Below are 9,652 nucleotides of genomic sequence, written 5' to 3'. Positions count from 1 at the left end.
ATCAGGAACCTGTGTCCTCTTTTGAGAACACTATTTCTCTTCCATCATCCCTTCTTTCCTTGACAGGGTTTCTATGTAGCCTAAGCTCCCAGACTCTTTGCTTTAACCTAACTGCTGAGATTCCAGACATGTGCCCAGCATACCCAGGTGACAGGACTGTTGCCATGGAGATTAGGAGGAGGACATGGTCTCCCTCTTTTATTGACACCCTCTCCACACAGCTCCCTGTTACATTATTTTAAAGCCAGTCCTAACCATCATCACTGTGTAGATTTCAATGTAGCCATGTAGATAGATGGTAGGACCGTGGGAAGCTGGAAGAAGGGCAGATATGTTTCTAGACAAAGGATGAACTGGTTCTCAAATCATGCATTGAATTGGCTAAAGCCTAAACACACATGGAAAGAGCGCAGCCAGGCTGGAGAAGCTGTACGAACCAAAGACTTCATTCTTCCGAGTCAGGGTCTCTTGAAGCCGAGGCCAGCCCAGGGCTTGGTATGTAGTTGAGGATGTTCGTTCTTGAACTTCTGATCCTCCTTTTTCTGTTTTTCCAACACCGAGATTATAGGCTTGTGCCACCACATCCAGTTTTCTCTGGTGCTGAGGGATTGAACTCAGGGCTTCCTATATACTAGGTAAGCATTGTGCCAACTGAGCTCCAATCCCAGCCCCAAGAAAAATAACGTGAAAGAATAAAATATTAATAACATGTTACATGTAACGAATCTCAAAAAGCATTGTTACAAGTGAGAGAAAAATGATGGGACAACCTCATAATTCCATTTGTGTCAATACCCAGAATAGACAACTCCACAGAAACAGAAAGTAGGTTGGCGATTGCCAGGGACTGTGGGAGAGAGGTACTAAGCACAGGGGGAGTGCAGTTCCCTGTCTCAAGTGTGACCCACTCACAAGAGAAGCCAGCTCGGTGCTTGTGGAAGGAGTGTCACCAACAGATGTTTTCAGGCACATCTGGTGCTTTTCCATCTCTTATTTCTCAGGAGTAAATATTTTAAAAGAGGTAACAGGGGCCAAGTTCCTACCACACACAATTAGTTTAATGGTTACTCCCACACTGGACTGCCTGTCTCCAGCACTCTTCAAAGTGGAAATGAATCTTGCAAAACTCAGTCGTAAAGCTTTTGATCTTAACTAGTCATTAGCATGTTGCTCAAGATAATGTTTCAATGTCAGCTGGTAACAGTCTCTCAGGCAAGGGGCTCTGCAGGTGCAGAGACCATGTCTACAACTTCAACAGTTTCATACGTCGTTACAAAATAGCTTCAAACACACAGAAGGGTCCAAGAACTCATGTGCCCTTTACTCAGATGCAACCAATTTTTATATCTCACCCTGTTTGCACACCTAACTTACGTGCACAAACACGCACGCACATACCCACACAGACACCATTTTTAACAAACTGTGATCTGCAGACAGTGTTCTCCTTTGCCCTTATCTTCAGCTGCTCTTCCTGAAACGGATGCTCTCCAAGTCAGCACAGTGCAATTGGCAAAACTGGGGACTGTAGCATCAACGCAGTGATCTGGAATTGTCAACCATCTCAATAACAGACTGAACAATTTCCCCCTACCCTTATCCCAGTCAGGATCCTATCCAGGGTCCTGATTTGTATTTAATATCATGTTTATTCCATTAATTTGGAATATTATTGCTGAGCCTAATGCATTTCATGACATCACCATTGGTAAAGGCTAGCTTTTGTAGACTGCTTCTCACTTTGGATGGCAGGATGTTACTATTTAGGAACATTTGGGACAGGAATGCCACATGTGTGATTTTTACTTCTCTTGTAGTTTATCATATATCTCAATAGCCTTTGTATTTTTTTTTGTTCAATAAATTAGAGATGATAGGATTTGTTTACTCACTTAACACAGGGTCTCATGTATCCTAGGCTGGTCTTGAACTCACTATGTAGCTAGTAGTGAAGTGTTCTCTACCTTTGTCAGGCTTTATTCAGTGCTGAAAGTTATACTAGGACTCCCTGTAAGCTAGGCATGCACTCTGCAAAATGAATGTGTGTGTATATACATACATACATACAGACAGACATATGTGTGTGTATGTATGTACGTATGTATGTATATATGACAAAGGGCAAGACATAGAACCTGGGACATCATTGTTGCCTGATTATGTCTGGGAGACTATGTCAACAAGGAGGAGGGCCATTCTAAATTTTTTTTTATACAATATACTCACCTTTTGTGAACATCAATATTAGCAAGATTGTCCTGGTTTCAGCAATATATAGGGAACTCTGGAAAATGTTTAAAGTGTGATCTCACGGGTAGATGCTTACAAAGTGTAATGGAGTATACTTTAGTTTATATACAGAATCGCACACCCTTTATTGTTATAGCAGGTCGGTTTCTATGTAAGGCCACATTGGGGACGGGTTCCATCCTGCCCTCCACTTTCCACATGCTTTAGCTTAATAGGGTGGGACAGTAACGGCCTTTTATATATATTTACCTTCTTTTTAATAATCTTGTGCACACAAAGCTGACAGATCTTTAGAGCTACCTAAGGATTATCCAGAAATCTTTTTCAGGTTGTAAATAGGATGGGACTTTGCTCAAGGCTTTTAGGTTTGGGCTAAATATGAACATGGAGGGCAAAGAAATCCATGAGGCTGGAGTGTCCAGCTGTGTGGACTGAATCCAGGTAGTTCTGCAGAGCAAAGACTTCTGAGCACAGTGGGAACTGGGGCCCTGCACCGTCCCTGCATCTCAGATCCTGTGAGATTTCTTCTGAAAACCCTCCAGGCTGCCTCACTTCTCTTCCTTTCCACCCCTTCTCCACAGATGGGAATTCTAGTCTGATCCCTGTGTGTGTTCATGTACATGTGATTGTGTGTGAGTGCAAGTATGTGCATACACGCATATGTGTGTGCAAGTATGTGAGTGACTATATGTGTGAATGTATGTACATGTGTAAGAGTTTACATGCATGTGTGCATGTACGTATGAGAGTGTGTGTATGTGTGTGTATGTGTGTGTGTGTGTGTTTGTAGCATTTCTTTCCCTGACAGGTTCACTATCATTTCAATAAACGGCCTTCTGGAATGAATTTTTGAGAACAACCACAAGCTTCTTCACTGGAGGAGAGAGGATTGGCTGTAAGCTGGAGGAAATCTGGCTTCCTTAGAGCCTTGTTTGTTCTCTGTGACTGTCAGCTCACTTCGGGAACTATTAACTGTAGTGATCACAATTTGCTCTCGGCTAAGTGCTTAAAGGTAGACCCATTGGTTGCTTAAAGGTAGACCCATTGGTTCATGGAGAAAAACAAACAGGCAACGTTCATCAGCACCCCAGAGCTTTAGAAGGGCTTCCGGTGACAGCTCTTACACGTAATGTATAGTATGTTCCCTAAAATGGTAATTTTCTTTTTAACTTTTAAAAGATTTGATCAGGGTCTAATCCAATACAAATTGGATTTTAGCAAAATGAGGATTTATTAATCCAAGGGAAATCTTTGAAAGCCACAGCAGCGAGCATTTGGATTGTACTGTACTGAGGCCACAGTTAGTACAGGAGCTGCTAGAGCATGCACAGCATTGGTTTGAACAGCCTCAACTTTTAGCCTGAGACTCTTTTGGACTTGACACTGTGGTCAACCGGTTGATACAGGAGTACGCTGTGACCAGCACTGAAAGCAAGCACACATGCCTGCCTACCTGGTTATTAACCCCTTGGTTTTGAACCCTTGACATTCCTTCCTAACATGCTATGACCCTGCCTTTATGCTCAGAGCCGGAGCATAGCTTTTGTCTGTAACTCAGATACGTCTGTAAGTTAGCGTGGGATTTGCTCACTCGCCTTCTATCAGCCCCTCCCTTCCACATCAGCCGGGTGCGGCTGATCAAACAAGGATTCATCGCTTTCTGAAGCTCACCTTCCTATTTACTGTTCATTTGAAAACGTAGCCAGGCCGCTTAACAAGCATCTCCGTTCCACCCCCACTCGGTGAGGCGCGCTCTTCTGAGCCTGGCTGAGCTAAGCGAGGGCTTGAGACACAGTGCACAGTGATAATGGCACACTCGGTGAAAGGACAGCTTTGGCCTGTGTCATACTTCTGTCTCTCACTGACGCTATGATCTTGGGCAAGGGAGAAACTTCTGTGCCTCAGGTTTCTCATCTGCGAGACGAGCTGCGCATGCGTCCATGCATACAATACGTTCCAGTTTTATCCTGATAACTAAATGAGTCCATTTGAAAAAAATCCAGCTGGTCTTTAATCAGAGAAGCAGCTGCCGGGAGCATTTTGAAAGCTATTCCTATTGACCTCAAGGTTTTATGTAGCAGCTTTTGGAAACTGGCTCTTGATAAAGTGAAAGATGTACAATCCATGTGAACCGTGTAGTTGTAGATTCGTGAGGGGTGGGCCTTTCCCTCATCATTCCCCATATGTAAGATTTAGCACACCGCCAGCAGGTATGTCTTCTGTGTGCTGTTTTATTTCTTTGAAAAGAAACCTTTGTGAATGGCCTAATAGGGACAACTGGATAGAAGACAGGGCTGTCCCAGCCCCATGCTAACCACATCATGTGCCTGTTTTGGTACAGCTTACTCAGACCTTTCTATAATAAATGCTACCGATATCACTGGCAGAAAGTTCACTGCCTCACTGAAACAGTGTGCTCATTCCAATATTTGAATTTCTGGGAGAAGTTTAATAAACTTCTAAGAGTTAATGGCAGGAATCAAAGCTTAAAATTCAACCATTTGCACATATATTGTTCACCATCTTCTGATCAGAGAACAGAAAGTCAGGGCTATGTATTTGACTGGTCAAGACAATCGCCTTTTCGAAAACTAATGTTTCCTTTGCTCTCTGAATGTGCGTCACTGCTCCTGACGGTCCCCATTGCATTCAGGTCCCTGTGCAGGGACCAACTTGAGTAGTCACAACTGGGTCTTAAAGGCGGCAGTGGGGGAGGGGGTGCCGTGGGGACATGGTACCCCAAAGTCACGGGTGGAAATGTACAGCCCCAGCAGCATACTTCTTGAGCCATGTATAAAACACATCGAATCAAAACTCTGTCCTTATGAAGCTGGGATTTCAAGATTTCTAGTTTAAGCAATCACACCGCTTTCCTTGCTCGTCCGTATTTGCACGCTGAGGCTAGTCTACGCAGGTTCATGAATAGGCCACGGAGCATGTGAGTGAGGAGCATCAAAGGAGCTGTCTGTTGGTGCATCTCATGGGCTCTGACTCATGAGGGCTAGGGTCACATGCCCAGCTCTGGCTCTGGGACTCGCTGGAACCTGTGTGTACACACCCCAGCCTTTCTTTTATGCTCTCTGTGTACTTTGGCCATAAATCATTGCTATACTTCGCTGTGACTGCTTGTGTGACTCTGGTGATCTTGACAAGCCCATGCTTGGACCATGCAGGGTCCATGGAATGCTGTCCAACTGTGACCTTGTTTCTGTCTGGAGTCCTGACCAGGGAACACTAGATGTCACCAACAAAGGCCAAGCAGGGGTTTATAGGAGTCCCCGAGCTGTCCTGTGTGCTTTGGGGTTTGAAAATCACCTGAAATTATTTGAAAAGGTTATTTTATTATATTTTAAAATGAGCTATTTATCATAGGAAAAGTTGGAGTTAATCTATAGATTCTTCTATCTCCAAAAGCAGTTCCAACTGCGGCATTTCCTTTGTTCTTTATCATTGTTTTGTGTTTTTGAAGGCAGAATCTTTCTGTGTGTCTGGAACTTATTATGAGGTCCAGGCTGGACTTGAACTCATGGCAATCCATCTGCCTCTTGGAATTGGAATTACACCATCAGGCAAAGATCAATGTTGCTTTTTTTCTCTTTATGTTTTCTTTTCCTTTTCTCTTCCTCTTTCTCCTCTGTCTCTCTCTTTGTCTTTCTGTCTCTGTCTGTCTCTGTATCTCTCTCTCTGTGTCTCTGTATCTCTCTCTCTGTGTCTCTGTATCTCTCTCTCTTTCTCTCTGTCTCTCTCTTTCTTGAGACAGGGTCTTACACTGTAGCCCAGACTGCAAGCCACACGACTTAACTCCTGATGTTAGGACTATATAGGCGTGAGACCTGCCTCAAAGATTGTTTTCTAAGATCAAACTCGGTCTAAATGGTGAGCTCCAAGTTAGCCAGGGCTAACAGTAAGACTGCCTCAAATCAATGACAACAAAAATGTAGGGAGCCAATGAAGTCATTGAGAAGGTGCACTGTTGACGTGGGTACGGCCATGTCAAGGACTTCAATGCCTTAGCCCCATGGGAACGGCAAAGCTTCCCCTGGGTGAAGCTCAGGAAGATGGGAATGCCTTCCTCTGGTCTGTATAATTGTTGTGGCTGGATGGTCCTTTAGCTAAAACCAGTGTCTGTAGAAACTGTCAACCACAGCTTCCTCCTCTCTCCCCTACAGAGACCCCTACTGAGATTAGCCGACATTTTGTTCTATACATAACTATACTGCTGAGTTTTCTGGCACCCTCTATCTGAGCCAGCACAGGCTACCCAACCCCAGCTTTTCTCTCTGTGTGTCTGTTGTCTGTCTAGTGTACTATTTTTCTTCCTTTCTGCATTGCCCCAGTCAGGTTTCCAGAGCCCAGGCCTGCGAGACATGGCAAGCAATAAACTGTATAGAATTATAAATGTGCAAACTGGTAAATGGCCGTCTATCATCAACTATCATGTACTGTGTGCATACATACCGTGTGCAGTACAGTTGGCATGCCCACACCAGAGTCAGAATGATACACATCCTTGTGATGTCATGATAGTACCGAAACAGTTTTTTATTATTATGCTGGGGATCAAACTGAGTCAGGGCTTTGCACACGCTAGCTCTACCACTCAGTGACACCCTTGTGCCAGCCCCATTAACCGATGAGATGACCTTATATGTGCAGTCTGTCATCGGCCCAAACGTCACTCACCAGCACATGTCTGTGCACTATGTCAAGTTCTTCATGTTGTGGACAGCTTTTTGTCTTTGAGGATGTTCACATTAGGAAATGATTTAAGGAGCTGCAGCAGCCATCTTGAAGCCGTGAGGGCACACGTAGGGCTGGGGTTTGAGGTCAGTGGTAGAACACTTGCCTAGAATGCTTGACGCCCTGGGTTCAATCCCCGTACAGAAAGAAAAGAAAAGTGGAGAAGAGAAAAGGAAAGGGAAGGGAAGGGAAGGGAAGGGAAGGGAAGGGAAGGGAAGGGAAGGGAAGGGAAGGGAAGGGAAGAAAGATAATGAGTAAGCAGGACCTTCTCTGACATTACTGAGATAAAAATCAGTGTATAGCTTTTCTTGTGAGAACTCAAGCCGGGCAGTGGTGGCGCACACCTTTAATCCCAGCACTTGGGAGGCAGAGGCAGGCTGATTTCTGAGTTCAAGGCCAGCCTAGTCCAGCCTGGTCTACAGAGAATTCGAATTTTTCTTTGTGGTTGTTCTAGTACTGGAGACCCAGCATAGGCATGAGTCAAATGAGCAGCACTGATTATGTAAAATATGGGTAACTGTGTCACACAGACATTAGCATTAAAGTAGACTGAATGCTGAGGAGTGTGCAAATTAGTTCAGGGATTGTGGAGATTTTGTTTTTTCTGGACAAACCAGATAGTAAATATCTTGGCCTTGTGGCCAGTGTGGTCTCCATCATAATTACCCCACTGCCCAGCTGCTATGGACAAGCAGACACAAGCATGGAAAGGAGTGGGCGTGCCTGGGTCCAGTGACAACACTGCACGTACAGACACCAAAGTTGTACTCTATTTAATGTCCCTGTGTCACACAGGATTGTTTTTAATGGTTTGAGAGTTTCTCAACCAGTTAATTAAGTGAAAGCCTTTCTTTGCAGGCTGTGCTAAATATACAGCTGTCTGGATCTGGCTCATGGCCATAGCGGCTGACATGTTCCGGGCTAAAGAGATGTCTAGAAAACAAAGCAAAACTAAACTAGACCAAACTCCCACTTACCCATACAGGAAGGGGGAAGGAAGTGGAGATGAGACAGGTTTGACAGTTTTGTCTTTTACTGGCTGTTGTGGCAGATAGGCAGCTGTTGTGGCAGATAGGCAACTGTTGTGGCAGATAGGCAACTGTTGTGGCAGATAGGCAGCTGTTGTGGCAGATAGGCAACTGTTGTGGCAGATAGGCAGCTGTTGTGGCAGATAGGCAGCTGTTGTGGCAGATAGGCAACTGTTGTGGCAGATAGGCAGCTGTTGTGGCAGATAGGCAGCTGTTGTGGCAGATAGGCAGCTGTTGTGGCAGATAGGCAGCTGTTGTGGCAGATGATAGGCAGCTGTTGTGGCAGGGGAGGAGCAAGAGAGGAGAGAGGCCTGGGAACCAATTCCAGTGGAAGAAATGTGAGTGGTGGAAATTTCCTGCCTCTCAAGTTTTGCTTAAGAACCTCTCTACCAGGGCACTCAGTATCAGAGGCTAGCCTTGAACTCATGACTGCCCCACTTCCCAAGTGTGAGATGACAGGAAGGCAGTATCAGTACCACTCTCAGCTTGGCCTTTAACTGATCTAGACTTCAATTAGTAGGTAGCGTTAGTTTGGGTGTTCTGCTTTATGTGAGGGTGTGTCCATCACAGGGATAAAGGGATAATGAAACCCAAGACTGCACACCACAGGACTCCTGGCAGAAAAACCAGGCTGAAATTGATCTAGAAGCATCTTCCATATTGGCTATCCAGAGTGCTATGTAGGTTCCTGGATGAGAAAAGTCATTGATGTTTTCCTAACTGAGCAAATCACACAGGATGGACCCACTGGAGCAAGAGTGGCTAGAATGTCTGTGGGTTAACCAATTGCATCCCAATTGAATTTGAGGGAATAGATTCTGACGCTGTCAACCTGGTCATAAAGCCTGTGGCTGGGGAGGTCACAGGACCTGAGGGAGAAAGTACCACTGATGTTTTGCTAAGTGAACATGTGGACAAACCATTTTATAAATGTTTCTGTTTCTATCTGTAGACTAGTGCTGCTCTCAGCATGGATAGAGAAGCTTTTTGCAGAGGGCAACAGTTAATGTAAACTCTCTTAATTATCAAAGTGCTGAAAGTTCAGTCCCTAGCCCTAAGCAGGACGCTTACATCACCCAGTGCCCAGGGAACATTACAGAAAAGAGTGGTAAGATTGTAAGGGTGCTGTGAAACACTGGCATGACCTTCACAAAAGCAGACTCACAGCAGTGGTGGTTACCTGATCAATGACAATAAAAACTATGGCCGGGCAGTGGTGGTGCACGCCTTTAATCCCAGCACTTGGGAGGCAGAGGCAAGGCAGATTTCTGAGTTTGAGGCCAGCCTGGTCTACAGAGTGAGTTCCAGGACAGCCAGGGCTATATAGAGAAACCCTGTCTTGAAAAACAAAACAAAACAAAACAAAACAAAACAAAAGAAGCAAAATAAAAACCATGGAGGTACAGCGGGTGGGATAGGAGTGGACAGGAGGAGGGAGCATTGGGAAGAAGAGAACCGAAGAGTGGGAGAGGGCTAGGAGGGGGCAATGGTGAAAGTGATCACAACACAGTCTACGCAGATACGGAATTATCAAAAATGAATCGTTAAAAAAGATAGATACGCCTGCAGCATCATGCACAGAGCCCAAGACTGTTACACACATCCCTATGTAACTTAAAGGGTCTGCATTCATC

The sequence above is a fragment of the Grammomys surdaster genome, unplaced genomic scaffold (genome assembly GCF_004785775.1).
Source record: "Grammomys surdaster isolate TR1022 unplaced genomic scaffold, NIH_TR_1.0 125861, whole genome shotgun sequence".
Lineage (NCBI taxonomy): Eukaryota > Metazoa > Chordata > Mammalia > Rodentia > Muridae > Grammomys > Grammomys surdaster.
The sequence above is the reverse complement of the archived record's forward strand: the minus strand, read 5'-3'. Positions refer to the sequence as shown.